Below are 16,157 nucleotides of genomic sequence, written 5' to 3' on the forward strand. Positions count from 1 at the left end.
AATGTATAGCTAATTAACTGCAGTAAAGCTCTTACATCAATACGTTTCTCATTCAGAAAGATCTGAAAGCACTTTCCAAACTCATTTACCAAGAAGCACTTTGTCCATCACAGAGACAACCCCCTCTCCAGCATAAGACAGAGCTGTTTAACAGTTTAAACAGTGCCAAATCTTGCTCACCTTGCTCTCTAATTGTCTCACTGAAGTCAAGGATTAGCAGGACTTAGTCCACTAAGAAGTGAAGAAAGATACTGTAGCTTTGCTACAGTAGTAGTCTCAAATATGCAAAATACAATCACTCAGTATGAAAACCAGCCAAGGCCTGGAGATTAATTTAGCCTACTCTTTTGAAAAGTGCCATGGGATTCATCCGCATCCTTTTTAGAATGTAAATGCAAAACGTTAGGACCTCAGTTTGACATCTCAGTATCTTCAACAGCAAAGTTTTCCCTAGGACCAAAAAAGGGCACTGATTCATTATTGACTGGAGGAGGAAAGACGACCCACAAAAATAAGAACAGCCATACTAGGTCAGACCAATGGTCCAGCCAGCCCAGTGTTTCATCTTCCAACAGTGACCAGTGTCAGATGCTTCAGAAGGAATGAACAGAACAGGGCAATTATTGAGTGATTCATCCCGTCACCCAGTCCCTGCATCTGCCAGTCAAAGACTTACAGACATCCAAAGCATGGGGTTGCGTCCCTGACCGTCTCAGCTAATTGCCACTGATGGACCTATTGTCCATGAACCCAGTTATTCTTTTGGCCTTCACAGCATCCCCTGGCAACAAGTTCCACAGGTTGACAGAGTTGTGTGAAGAAATATTTCCTTTTGTTTGTTTTAAAGCTGCTGCCTATTAATTTCACTGGGTGGAGTTATGTTATGGGAAGGGGTAAATAAGACTTCCTATTCACTTTCTGTAGTCATGATTTTATAGATCTCTATTACATAATCCACCCTAAAAATCATTTATTTTCTAAACTTAACAGTCCCAGTCCTGTTAATCTCTTTGTATGGAAGGTGTTCCATACCAATAATCATTTTTGTTACCCTTCTCTGTACCTTTTCCAATTCTAACATATCTTTTTTGAGATGGGGTAATCAGAACTGCACACAGTGTGGTATGGGAGTACCATGAATTTATACAGATATTTTCTGTCTTATTATCCATCCTTTTCCTAATGGTTCCTAACATTGTTTGCTCAATGTGAAGAAGCAGTCAAAAGAGCTGATGTTTTCAGAGAACTATCCATGACGACTCCAAAGATCTTTTTTGAGTTGCAACAGCTAATTCAGACCCCTGTCATTTTGTAGGTATAGTTCGGATTATGTTTTCCAATGTGCATTACCTTGCATTTATCTACACTGAATTTCCGCTGCCATTTTGTTGACCAGACACCCAGTTTTGTAAGATCCCTATGTAACTCTTTGCAGTCTGCTTTGGACTTGACTATCTTGAGTAATTGTGTATCATCTTCAAACTTCACCCCCTCACTGTTTACCCCTTTTTCCAGATCATTTTTGAATATATTGAACAGCATTTGACCAAGCACAGATCCTTTGGGGATCCCACTATTTACCTCTTTCCACTGTGAAAACTGACCATTTATTCCTATCCTTTGTTTTCTGTCTTTTACTGATACCATGAGAGGACCTTCTCTCATCCCATGACTGCTTATTTTGCTTAAGGGCCTTTGATGAATGACCTTGTCAAGGATATCTGAAAGTTCAAGTACACTCTATCCACTGGATCACCCTTGTCCATGTTTGCCGACCACCCTGAAAGAATTCTAATACGTATGTGTGAGATCATGTCTTGCCCTTTACAAAAGGCATGTTGACTCTTCCCCAAGAAATCATGTTCATCTATGTGTCTGATAATTCGATTCTTTATTATAGTTTCAACTAATTTGCCTGGTACTGAAGTTAAGCTTACTGGCCTGTAATTGTCAGGATCGCCTCTGGAACATTTTTTTAATAAAATCAGTATAATAGTAACTATTTTCCAGCCATCTATTAAAGAGGTTGATTTAAATAGGTTATATACCACACTTAGTAGTTCTGCAATTTCATATTGAGTTCCTTCAGAACTCTTGGGTGAATACCTTCTGGTCCTGGTGATTTATTACTTTTCAATTTACCACTTTGTTCCAAACTCTCCTCTACTGACACCTTAATCTGAGACAGTTCCTCAGATTTATCATCTGAAAAGAACGGCTCAGGTGTGGTAATTTCCCTCAAATCCTCTGCAGTGAAGACTGATTCAAAGAAATAACTTAGCTTCTCCGCAACAGCCTTGTCTTCCTTGAGTGCTCCTTTAGCACCTTGGTTGTCCAGTAGCCCCACCTGATTGTTTGGCAGGCTTCCTGCTTCTGATGTACTTAAAAAAATGTTTGCTACCAATTTTTGTGTTGTCTTTTGCTAGTTGCTTTTAAATTCTTTTTTGGCCTGGTTAATTATACTTATACATGTAACTTGCCAGAGAGAGTTTAGGTTCCTTTCTATTTTCTTAAATAGGATTTGACTTCCAATTTTTAAAGGATGCCTTTTTGCCTTTAACTGCCTCTTCTAATCTGGGCTTCTCTTCACTCACGCTTATGCTCGAAAAACGTTTGTCACTCAAGGGTGTGGGAAAAAACCCCAAAACACTGCTGAGCAACATAAGCTTTGCTGGCATTAGCACAAGTGTAGTTGTAGCAAGGACAGACTTCTCCCGCCAACATAATAAACCACCTAAATGAGCGGCTGTAGCTATGTCGGCAGGAGAAAACTCTCTCCCCCCAACATAACATGTCTATACTCGCCCTTATGCTGGCAAAATTTGTGTCGCTCAGCGGGGTATTTTTTTTCACACCCCTGAGTGACAAACGTTTTGCCGGCATAAGTGTGAGTATAGACAAGCCCTCTATTTTGCCATGGAGGCATATTTTGATCCTCTTACCGGTTTGGTGGGATGGGGGGGAGAGTGTTAAATGGGAGTATATATTTAATTTGTGCTTACTGAATCCCCAATATTACCAGGTACAAACTTCATTCTTAACTCACTTCATTATGCTTATTTAAGGAATCAAAAATTTAACAGATGCTGCTACCAATGTTGTGAGTACTCCTTCCCTATACTCAAGGTCTCTAGCCCAGTGGTTCTCAACCAGGAGTACATGCACCCCCGGGGATACGCAGAGGTCTTCCAGGGGGTACATTAACTCACCTAGATATTTGCCTAGTTTTACAGTCTACATAAAAAGCACTAACAAAAGTCAGTGCAAACTAAAATTTCATACAGACAATGATTTGTTTATACTGCTCAATATACATACGACACATTGAAATGTAAGTGAAATGGAATATTTATATTCCAATTGATTTATTTTATAATTGTATGGTAAAAATGAGAAAGTAAGCAATTTTTCAGTAATAGTGTGGTGTGACACTTCTGTATTTTTTATCTGTTTTCGTAAGCAAGTAGTTTTTAAGTGAAACTCAGGGATATGCAAGACAAATCAGACTCTTGAAAAGGGTACAGTAGTCTGGAAAGGCTAAGAGCCACTGCTTTAGCCAGTGGAGGGTTAACCACAACTGGCTAACGTTTTTATAAACTAGACTGTCCTTGTCCATACTAAGGCCTATGTGATAGTCAAACACTGTTTGTTAACATGCTTCTAAAAAGATGTTTTTTCCATTGTGAGGACTGGCAGACAGAGGGTCTGTTTGTTTTTAGTGGGAGGAGCAGAAGTAAGGGGTAGAGGTGTAGTCAGAAGTGGGAGTGTTGGGAAAATTTAAATGGATGTCCTTGACAAAGGAAAGACTTTAATGCTCACTATTAAATTCACTAGGTAATTACAGAGCTCATCACCATGATATCCAAGTATCTTATTCCAGGTTGTTTATGCTACACAAAAATACATAAACCTTTCTTTTCCATTTAACATCCCACCAGGGAACATCTCAGAAATCTGTTTCTACAAGCACAATATTTTGCCAAAATTAGAAATAAAATTTCACTCAATAAGAATGATCCAGTTTTGCATCTTCTTTCTTGTTTTAATCACACAATGAACATGAATCGTTCAACATACAAGGTAAGTGGGGGAGAAAAGAGGATATGGACCCAAAATATGAATTCTAGTTCTAAAATGAAGTCAAACCTTCTGGTCACCAGTGCAGAAACATTTTAGATATTCATCTTGCTATGACTAATTCAGAAAAATGAGATGTTCATTCTGTTCTAATCATGTTAATAATTAGAAGCATTCTTGCACCCTTGGGACAAAAAACAGAGCCATTTTGCGCAATGCAGTCTCATGTATTTTCTTGTGTTACCTAATAGTTGCATCAAATCCCTAACATAGCAAATTGTAATGGCATTCGGTCCACATCCAAGCTAGAAGGGTGAAATCTGAAACTTAGCACAGGGTAGCAATTTTAGAAGCCAGAGACAGAGCTTTACATCATCACTCAGGAAACAGAGGAGGTAGTGGGCTCTTGATGCACTTCAGCTTAAGGGCAGAAGAGAGAAGGACACAAATGACTCTTGATAAACTGAAGCAATGTGCTTCACATTTTATAAAATCCTTCTAAATTCTGAGTTAATAATCTCACTTTAAATTGACAGAAAAGTCATAACTGGAATGGTGAGATATAGGGCAGGCATAAAAAACACAAATTCATTTGATAAACATATAATTCTAAATAGCAAACATAAAAAGAGCCTTTAAAAAATAATCAACATTTTTTACTATACTGTTTTATCTACTTTTGTTGTTTACTCTTTAGTATGTCTTTATATAAAAATTATGCCAAAAACATTACACACATGTATACTGTATAATCACTAAACTGCTGACAGTTTATACAATTTTCTGCAGAGGACAAAGCAAAGAAATACAGGAGGTTTTGTCAATCCTATTACAGCAGTATGTAAATCCAATTTAAAATCTAATTTTGTTAGTTAACTAAAAAACAGTACAGTATTAAGAATTTCAGTAATATAGACATATAATACAGGCAATACAAGTCGGTGTGGATTCTGTAAGTGTTTCAGTAGCATGGGTTTGGGATGCCCATGTATTATTCATGAGTAGTGAGCCAGGAGTGAGCTATGCTGGTCATCTCAAACAAATGCTGTTATACAAAGGTACAGTCTGTCATTTAATGTGTGGCTCGTACAGGGCCTAGCACAAAGGGGCTCTAACTTGGTTGAGACCTCTAGGCTCTACTGCAATATTAGTGTTAAAAAGTAGTGTTGATCTATTCTGTACTCATCACTATTGCTGAAAAGTGATTTTAGGAATGTTAGCGTTTTGATTTTAACGACCATTGGGACTATTTCTTGCATCCTTCCACCTGAAAAGCCAGGTGTCTTAGTTTCCTTTGGAATCCCACCAGCCATTCTAGATAAAGTATTTGACATCTGTAATCCTCTTTAGCTTCACTCATGCCCATTAATTCAGAAAAGCGTCATCTTGTACTTCTGCTTTGGTTTCATGATCTTCAACAAAATATGGCCATGGTCCATGATAGTCCTGCTACTGCTTGCTTTGCAGCATCATTATGGAAATGAAACTATATAGCCTGGGGCACTGATTTAACGGTCCCACATGGATTTTTTACTTGACTTGCAAGTTCCATAACGTAAAATTAACCTCTGTGAATGGATCATGCAAGTCACTTTGACCCCCCATTCTAACTAAGCAATAGGAACAAACAGTGAAACTGCCAGCTTATTTGCAGCGTTAATACAGAAATGGATTTCATAGAAAGACTTGAATGTGAGGATTGCTGCCTTGCAGGCCAGTTCAAGAAGGGTATTCTGGGTCTGATGGCAGTATGAATAAAAGGCAGAAATGGTGATGGGAAAAAATGGACAAGCAGAGTACTGAGGCTAGCATAACTGGTGGAGTTGAGAGGGTAGAGGAGGTAATGTGGTAAGAGAATGTTGAATATTCTGCCCATGTTACAGGGACAAGGAATATCCACTCCTAGAGAAATCATCAATCACCACACTAACAAGTTATCTGGAGGCTATATTAGACAATAGATGCACAAACCCTTATAAATAATCCAAGTGAGCACCATAAAAAGTGCTGTTCTGCATCTGATTCATGAGTGTTTTTTCCCCTTATGGGTAACACGAGCCAAAAGAACAAATTTGTGGTGTTTTTCCCATGGAACAACTAAGTTTCCAGATTTTAAAAGAGGGTCACAATTGGTTGTTCCTTCTCCAGACCCGCTTCTACTGACCTTATTTACAATTCCCATGGTCTTCAATGCCAGTTCGGCCCAAATTAAGGACTACAGGATTAGGTCAACATAAATTTGAAAATAATCTCTTGTACTATTGAGGCTTTCCATTCTCAATTTGATAAACATCAATTTCCTTCCCACACCCCACATCTCTTATATGTCCACTGCAATTAGGGTTGCCAGTTTTGGTTGGACATATTCCTGGAGTTTTCATCATGACAATCTTTAATTAAAGATTGATCTTTAATTCCTGGAGACTCCAGGACAATCCTGGAGGATTGGTAACCCTAATTGCAATAAGAGCCAACAGGATTATTTTGTTTACCTTCTTGTTTGTTCAAGTTCTCAAACTCTGGGACTAATCTGTTTAGTGTGTTCATGTACTCACATGCATGCATTCGCTCCCCTTTCCAATTGCCATCCTACACTTTGCTATGTGAAAAAAAGTTACAAGTTTGCTTTTTGAAGCTTTATAGCGGAAAATGCGTGTATCAGAATCTGGTCAAGTATCAACAACTCCATTATTAATTTAAAATAGGAAAAGTTACTTGTGGAGTCTTATACTGAGATTAGTTTATATTGAAAAGAAAATCAAATAGCAAAAATGATAAATTCCAGAGAGCTAGAATGCCTGTATATGAACTTATTTAACATGTTCTTTCAAACAATTTCCTGCATTCTGAGAAATAACCACTTTATTCCAAGCAAATGTTTTGCAGAAGACAATACCAGTCTTGACCAAAAATGAACACAGCCTTAGAAGCAAAATAGAAAGGCATTGAGAGAAGTCATACCAGTCCGTACACAACAAGATTCAAATTCTTCTTAAAACACCAGGTATTAAGTTTTATTCTTCCATTCAGAATCCCCCACTGCAGGAGGTAATGGCCCCAATTCACCACTACATCTGAGTACAGTTAATGCACAGGGGAATCCCTAACTTACCCCACTTGTAAAAGGTTTCTGAAGGTTATCTGAACATCAATTGTACGTAGTAGATCAGTGCACCCAGTCCCACTCATTTCCCACTTCCACTTGCCTCCGCCTTCCCCTTATGCTAGGGATAGGAGAACATGGGCTGGTGTAGAAGGAAGTAGGGTTGCCTCTGCCTGTTTTACACTAGCAGAGAGCAACTCTGCACAAGATGAATTCTCCACTGGCCATCTTCAGCACTTTAAGGCTGCTTTATGCCACTTACCAGTTGCAAAACAACCTAAGTGGACCAGAGAATTCATTCCACTGTGTTTATTTTCAGGTCAATGTCGTATAGTAACAAAAAAAAACACACCAATGTCATGATAAGAAAGCAATAACAGTAGAAAAAATATACTTGTTAGACCTTTAAACTTAACTGTTTCCTCTTAAATGATCTGATCAAGTTAGGAGTACCGTTAACTTCCCTATAGAGAATTTAGACACAACTATTGAGACTTTCCCACTCAGATCAACCAACTTCATAATCTTACTAAGGTTACTAAGCTACAGTGCAAAGTATACACTAGTAACAAAACATATTTTGTAAATAGACCAATGACCTTTAACTTGTAGGGCCATTACTAAGCTTGTAGCAAAATGTAACATGAGTTTGTGGACAGGTCCTAATCATCTACTGTAAAGCACAAATTATCCTATTTCGAAAAAAAAAGTGTGTTCATTAAATATCCAGATAATTAAGACAGGCAATGCTGAGTTACACACACTGGAGTAACTTTACTTTGACAAGGTAAGTGAAGTAATATCTTTTACTGGACCAACTTCTGTTCTCTTTGTAAGCTCTAGATAAGCTTGAAAGCTTGTTTCGCTCACTAAGAGAACTTGGTCCAATAAAAGATATGACCTCACCCAGCTCATTTCTCTAATATCCTGGAATCAACAGAGTTACAACAACACTGCATAAACTTTATCACAAGACTTCATTTTCAAGTATTCTTTTACCATTAATAATTAGTACAAATAATCAAAGTCATGCACTTTAGTTCTCACCCACACAAGTACCCTCTCTATCCTTATTGGAGCTTAAGGATCTTCTCCAGTATTACTATCAAACTGGTCAACAATTCTCCCTAAACCACCAGAAATGTCACCTCTTAAGCACATTCATGCTCACTAAAATATTCATTCAAATATCCATTGCTTCCACTAGAGACTGAATACATTACCTCCTCTTCCCAGTTGTAGGGAGGGAGACCAAGATTGCAAAGTGAAAGCTGATCTGCATAAATCAATATAAGGCACTACCTCAAAATCAGAGAGCCAGCCATGCTTATTGCTATTTCTAACCTATTTAATAATTTAGATTAGTATTAGATTTTTGTCATGCAACAAGTGACATTATACACGTTCACAAAATTCTTTCCTATGTTCTGTGTCCTATTTAACAAAAGCCACAGCAAGTGTACCTTTGATAAGGAGTGAGCATGTCTTGGTACCATTCTGTATAATACTTTTAACTGTTGCCAAGAGAGTGTAATATAAAAATGAGAGGTTTCTTTTCTGAACTCCAGTACAAAAGAAAACGAGCAGGTTGGGCTACAAATACATTTTTGATTTCCAGCCAGCCTGTCTGTCATCTAATTACAATCATCTATGACAGAATCTTAAAGACCTGCAGTCTCCAAACCAGAAATCAATGCAACATGCAGACAGGGAAGACACCTCCTTCCCCAGTATGTAACCAGGCTGCACTCTCTGGTCTCTGTTTTAGTTTCAACATTTTTCCTTTTCTTCTTGGAATTTCAATCTATCGTAGGGTACTCCACTTTCTTGAATCTCTTAAACCGGCTTCCTTTTGAGATCCCACTTTTACTTCAGTGAATTCAGAAGTGCTGACATACAGTCTGAATAAATACTAGAGAATGGGTTTTGGTAACTAATGACCATTACTTAGAGCCAGACTATCAATTTACCTTTTAAAAGTAATATAGAGCCTGATCATGCAATCTCCGGTACTCTTAACTCGATCCAATCATGGAGGAGCTCAGGATAGGCCCAGAAGTTCCAAAAAAATCCATTACTTTCAAATTGAGACGTAATGAAAAATGTTCCCTAGCTCATCCCCTTCATTTTCAAGCAATCTTGAGTAACTTTCCTGAGAGCGTTCCAGTCCTCAGTATAGTTGCAGACTAACCTGCATGCAGAAGAAATTTCAAAGTAGTCAGTCATCTGCAACCTGTTACTTTTGTGATAAAATTAACCAATTACTTTTCAGCTCCAGTAATCAGCAAAGTAGCTTTAACTAGGGGTTGGACTAGATGACCTCCTGAAGTCCTTTCCAACCCTAATCTATGATATAACATACTTATTGAGATAAATGCACAGATCTGACTATTTTCTGTAATTCCATTTTTAGGTCTTCTGTGTTCACATCGAAAGGATTTATTTTTGTTGGGTTTTGGTTTTTGTTTTTTAAATCACAAACCACGTAACATTCTATCCTGAATAACATGAGTAGCATCAGGGTGCTTTCCTTGCATGAAAGTGATCTGCAGCAGTGCAGTAAAAGGCAGGCAGCTTCAATACTAAAAGGTGTCACAGTCCCTACATACCTGCAGAGCTGTCTCCCTTCAGACTCCTGTTGGGAACAATAGTGGGTAAAGACTTCTGACCCCATCTTTTGCAGTGTTTTGGCCACATGGATCCAGACCACAGTCCTAATCCTGTAGCGAGGGCCATGTAAGTTAACCTTTGAGTCCGCATGGACTGCAACTTGTTAAAATAGGGCTTTGTGCGAGTCTGCCTCCGCAGCACTCACTAAAGGAATGGGGCCTATTTGTGGATCTATTCAGTATGCTCCCAAGTGTGGGCAACACACCCACTCTTCTCCTTAGAGCTACTGTTGTATCCAGGAGGATGCAGAGTTTCCCTGCAAGGGCTCTCTGCTACGGTGCCCTACTACAGAGAGGAAATGCACTAGCTTGGCTAAATTAGGTCTTTACCCACCGTCATTTGATTATACAGTTTGTTTGATTTTTTTTTTTTAAAGTGTACTTAGCAGAAGAATAAAGTATAATTTTTAGCATAGCTTTTCTGATCACAGCCAAGATTTAAGCCTGAATTCAATATTTAGTAATTTAGCATTTTTGTTTTAATTACTTTGCTTTCTAATTTGTTTAATTCTGACAGTAAATGCAATGTTTTTCTGAACAGAAAGAAACAAGCTGCAGAATACCATTTAGTTTAGGGCACAACCAAATGAAAGCTAGAATTAGAATAAATTGCTAGATCCAGTTTTGAAGGATCAGCATAAATCCATGTGCTTGTATTGGACATAGCTGTCAACATGTCAAGCATTTTGCCAGGGATAATTCAAATAAACTGGGTATTTGGGAAGCAGCAAAGGAGTATACAAATACCCATTCATACAATTGAACTTCCAAATTCAGTCACAAAATTGCAAACTCACATAGGTCTCTATAGAAAGGTGGGCTTTTTGTCCATGCAGTGCAATCAGGACCTCACTCTTACGGTTTTATACATAAGACCTCCACCCGGAGTATATTGCATGGCTTGCAATATATGTATCTTGGAAGGATGAAAGAATTCATCCATTTTGCTCAGATTTGAACCAACTGTTCTACCAAGTCGAGGCATTTTGAAAGTAATTCTTACAGCTGGAGCCCTGCATATCCACAGATAATTTTTGCGGATCACAGATTAGATGTGAATACAAGTTTTGTATCCACACAGGGCTCTACTTATACCATTTACATAAGTCAGTAAGTTCTTCTGCACCCTCCCCTCTTTACCTCCTTCCACAAAACTCTTTGCTTCTGCTGCTGCCCCCTGTACTCTGCCAGGTACTTATGAGACACTCAGCCTCCCAGCTCCCCCATCTCCTGCAGCTGAGCCACTTCCTTCTTCCCAGCTGTAAAAGCTGTCTCCCTTCTCAGACTATGCAACCACACTGGTACCACTCTGATTTCAACTGTAGGCCACAGATCTAATAATGCTTTTACTGTCTGTTATAACTATGCCTGCCACCTCTTTGAGTCAAACAACTGGCCAAGTTCACAAGTTATTTTTAATTGCCTATTAAAATTCAATCCTCCAATTTTCCTTTCCAGGGTTTTGTGCACTTTAGTATAGAAGGAGTTTACACAATGAGGCTTCTCCCATAGCACTTTCCTTAAAAAAAGGACAACTTAAATCAGTGGGACTTTTGCATATGTAGAAACAGCAGGATTGGTCCCAAAAATATACAGTGTTCACATGTTCCCATTTATAACTTAGTATCATCTGCATGTTAATTTTAGCAGAGTATTAAAAGTTAGATAATCTACCACTTCAAAATGTTAGTGTACACAGGAAGGATATAGAAAAGTTATATCAGTTGGTTGCAATTTTCTTAGAACGCACATCTACTCAGAAAAGCCACTACAAAAAAATGTCATTGTCGGTCTCCTCGTTTCTTGTGTTTCACTTACTATTATCAATTAGATTGCAGAAGCCCACAGCATGAGCTAGGTTCTCGTCAAACACACAGACAGACAGTACCTGCCCCGGAGGACTGACAGTCTACAAAGGCAGACAAAGACAGTAGGGAAAGGAACACAGCTGGACTTAAAATACATGACAGCATTTGTAACAATGACATCTTATTTCAGGCTTGGTACATCTGACACACAACACCCACGTGTACGCGCACATAAACACACACACTCCCTACTTATTAATGGCCCGTAATAACTGATGTGCTATTAGAATTTTTGCGTTGATACATATCAATAATGGAGTTTGAAATCCCAGTCTCCATACACACAATTGAAACTTAGTTTATCTTAAATTAAAAAAAAAAACAAAAAAAAAAAAAAAACAAAAACCATTAAATTTTTTCCAAGCAGTTCTCTTTGGGAATTCAGAAATAAGCTCTGTTTTGTAAGTATTCATGTCATTGACTTTTGACATAAGCATGCTCTCCTCACGTCTCAATCAAGAGTACTCACTTTACAAGTAAAGATTTTTTTTTTCCATATTGCCAGTCTACAAATTCAAGTTGTATGCTGAAAATCCACTTGGATTTTTTTCTTCACATGCACATAATAAAAAATTCTGCTGGCCAAACCAGGCATTCTCACACCTGTGCAAAACTACTGATGTATTTAATACAATTTCTAATTGCAGGTCCACTGAATAAATAGTTCTACTAATGATGCACAAGAAGGAACAGAATCCAATTCACTCATCATTGTGCTGGCTCTGCAGTGCTAACAAGAGTAAAGCCTTTTTGACACTAACATCAGCAGATAGAATTCTGACTACATACAGGAAGCAGATCTGTTCTGTAAGAAGGTAACACTTCTACAGTGTTGCTTTTCAGAGTAAGCTTACTTTAAAATGCCTTTTTCACCCAATTAAAAGTTGAAGTGTGTCGTCTGCATGTGTGTTTGTGCAGCACGTAGCTCAATGGGCCACAATCCTGATTGGGATCTCTGGGTAATCCTGCAATGAAATAGGAAAGCTGAAAATCTTATTCTGAATTGAAAGCAAACTCATAATTTTAATGTCAGTCTACAAGAACAGTTCTGTATATCAAAATATTAATTATTTTTAGCCGGTGATGGGCTGAGCTTGGTGCACAAGGATGTGCCATTAATAGTCTATCCATGTTTCACATAATCCAGTAAACATACACAGGATGCTCAGTCTTATGATTCATGGGCCCACATCAACAATAATAAATTATGCTGTGTTTTTAGCAGTAGCAGCCCAAACACAAGGAAGTATATTTGTTCTACACAGCAAGAGCCATTAAATAAAGTTTGTGTTCTGGCCAGCTCTTTAACATCTAGATTGCTGTAGAAACAGGAGATAATGCTAGACTGCTGAGTCATGCATAATTTTGTCAAGAAACACCAAAAATAAACAAAGGTTTCTCATACCATTTCCTCCTCAGATGTTGACAGAAATTGTGCTAATTATTTTGGATAAAGCAGTTTAGAAGTATGCACTTTAGACATACTGGGGAGCAACTTACACCAATGTGTAAATTTATTAAGTTTTCATTTGAGACATTGAGCCAGATTGTGGCATTTAAGGCATGGAACATTCTAGATGAGGTACAGACAGGTTGACCTGCAACAAGGACCCAAAGAAAAAGAAGTGGTTCATCCAGAATTCCTCCTTGGAGCTCAGTGTCAAGTCCAACACATTTAATTGGTGCACACCTTATCCTGACAACTCTGCTGTTTGATGCAGGAGGGCTCTCGGCCAGAGCTCCGCATTCATTCTGCACTGCTCCCTTTTAGGAAGTTATTGCTTGCTGGAAAGGTGGTGGCATTAGATGGGAGGAGAGCCTGTGCTCCCAAATAGGAACGTACTCTCTCCAGAGGCATGAAGGTGCAGCAGGCGAGAAGAATCTCTGTAACCCCTTGTGCACCTGTTCAGCAATCAGGTCTACAAGCTTTCCTGGGCTGCCTACCATGTTAGTGACATCTTTATGTCTTGTCCAAGCCCAGAACAAAAAAAAAAAAAGAAGAACACTTCTAGGGGAAAAAAACTTGAAGGGCATGCATGGGATAAGGGGGAAGATGGTACAAATGTAAGAATCCAGAACCTGTAAAAGCAACAAATAAAAAAAACTGATGTTAACAAATATACTTAACATTTCCTCATGTCCACTCTGCCTGGGGAAAAAACAAGACTATCCGCACTTTGCTGGAGTACTGGATGTTCACTAAGCAAAGAGAAAGCAATCTGTGAGCCAAAATTAGAGCTCACTCCTATTTTCATTCAAGCGAATATCAAAAGCTCCCACTGATTCAACAGGAGCAGAACTGGCCCTTAGGATGTTTTCTGCAATAAAGAATGAACTCGTCAGTGGAATGGTAAGTAGGTGGGCTGCTTTGTAATCACAGCTTGCCTTACAAAACAGAATTGATTTCTCTTAAGACCTCAAGTTGATTACAACTGAGATTTCAGAAAGAAATCTGAGTGCTTCCTGCACTAAGCTGCCAAGTTGCAGAAAGTATCATCCAACATAGTTTGACCTTCCCTGATGCTTAATTTTAACTTATAAAAACAAAGAATTCATTACTGTCTAGGGAGAAGTCAAATATTATTTAGGTAGTGTCTTCCCTCAGGTCATTCTTTTCCCCCTTTAAAACAGTCAAATTTATTCTTACATGCACCAAGAAATCGAGGTTGTTTTATTTTTTGATTTTTAAAGTCTCAGTTACTGATTATGACCACAAAATAAGTTAACCAGAAAACTCATTCCTGGTTTAGCATCACTTGTTATTCTGATTTGCACAACTAAAATTTTTGGGAAAGGCTATCACATGTAAAGTTACGAATCATGTTTTTCTACAGAAGAAATGTGAAATAATGCTATAAGTGGTATCTTCACAAATATTGTTTTCATAACCAAAATATTATGCATAAATCTTCTGGCTAAACACATAATATTACTCCAACCAAACAGCACAACATAAAATCTCAATACAAAAATCTTATGGAGTGTTTTTCCCCCTTCACATCATGCAAATTCCAAGTAGAGAAGAGGCAAGTAAGTACTTTAAAAGATTTTTATCATTGGCAGTTCAATAAAGAGCCTTAACATAAGCCAATAAATCTCTATGTAGCCTGCATACGGTCACTTAATCACAAGAGTTTCGTCAGAGATGTGGAGGTGTGGAACATTTAAGGATTTTACAGTAATGAGAAGATTTTTATACAAGCTTTCTCTCAGAGGGGAAGATTCTGTTTTCCTGTACGCATGCTGCATTTCAACTTTGATATTCTGTTCTCCCTATGAGAGTTCAGCTCAGAGTGAAAGCATAATATTAGAGTCTGAAATATGGTCATGGATCCTAAAGCAATCCATTAGTAGGCAGGCTCTATTTACTGTTACTTATATTCACTTTGAAGTAATAGAATATGCATCTAATATTCATTGTAAATGAATTTTTGTTTATCTTGGTGTATAACCTACATGAACTATGCTTAATTGGACAAGTACTCTGACAACTAAATTACTTTCAGAGTTGTCCGTCAATATGCAGAGGTAAGAAGGAATCCAGCAGAAAAAACTACTTAAATTATGCTGCAGGAGTTAATTTAATATGTTGACATTGAGAAATGGTGACACACTTCCCATTGTTGCAATAGTGGTGTTGGTGCCGCCACCCCCATGTCACTTTTTTTTTCCCCGTGGGGGAATCTCTCACTTTTCTTTTGGCTGGAGCAGAAGAAAACATACCAAGCTATTTTAACTGCTTATTATGTACTCCCAGAACTTCAAAATGTACACCAGCCCATCCATAATTTGGCAAAGGTTATAATCACTTTTCACCAAAACTCACAAACAAAATATTTGCCATCCTTCTGTCAAAATTAGTCTGTAATGTAACTTTAACTATGGTACAGCTACCATTACACTAATGAAAGGCATATTCTCAGTGATTCTGGATTGGGGAATCACATTTAGGTTTTTACTATAAATCTTTGGAGACCTTGAGTCTAGGCTCCACACAAATTTGCAGGAGCTGAAGTCCATTAGACTGACCCTCAAATCCTTTTTCCCCCAGAGGTCTGAGGGTAACTAGTGTAGAGTCTCAGACAACATGATTGCAATGTGTTGTATGCATGAACAAGATGGTGTCCAGTCACCCATGTCTGGAAATATTCAATCTGTGCAAATGGCGCATCTGGAATTGAATGACCCTTGTCTGCTTTGTGCCAGCAGGTATAAAGATCACCATTGCAGATGTGAATCAGAAAGGTGCAGATGATCACAAATAGGCCTCTGATGGTTTCAGTACCTCACTTCAGAAATGTCAAATGGTCAATCTGGACACAGACTCATTTACTACAACTTGTATTTCAAGGTTTTTCTCAAGAGCAGGCAGGACTCCACAATGTCTATTGATTGGATGCCTTTCTTTTTACACCGAGGCCTGTTCTATGCTACAGAGTT

At 38.2% G+C, this 16,157-nt stretch overlaps 1 protein-coding gene across 3 annotated transcripts in view; it reads right to left on the reverse strand.

Moving 5' to 3' along the window:
- CEP85L (centrosomal protein 85 like) overlaps positions 1–16,157 on the reverse strand; it is a 153,010-nt gene that overhangs the window by 106,536 nt on the left and 30,317 nt on the right. Inside the window, exons 1-2 of one of the 3 annotated variants that reach the window (XM_067546650.1) lie at positions 13,846–14,028; positions 12,572–12,682 (exon numbers count right to left, since the gene is read on the reverse strand). The exons of 1 other annotated variant lie outside the window; for it this stretch is intronic. The gene's annotated coding sequence lies outside the window, so the exon portion shown is untranslated. Of the gene's footprint in view, positions 1–12,571; positions 12,747–13,845; positions 14,029–16,157 lie in introns of those variants that run through there. One more of the 3 variants, XM_067546651.1, reaches the window with a different exon arrangement.

Source organism: Emydura macquarii, unplaced genomic scaffold, assembly GCF_026122565.2.
Source record: "Emydura macquarii macquarii isolate MOO-44397 ecotype Brisbane River unplaced genomic scaffold, CSIRO-AGI_Emac_v2 contig_1146, whole genome shotgun sequence".
Taxonomy (NCBI): Eukaryota; Metazoa; Chordata; order Testudines; family Chelidae; genus Emydura; species Emydura macquarii.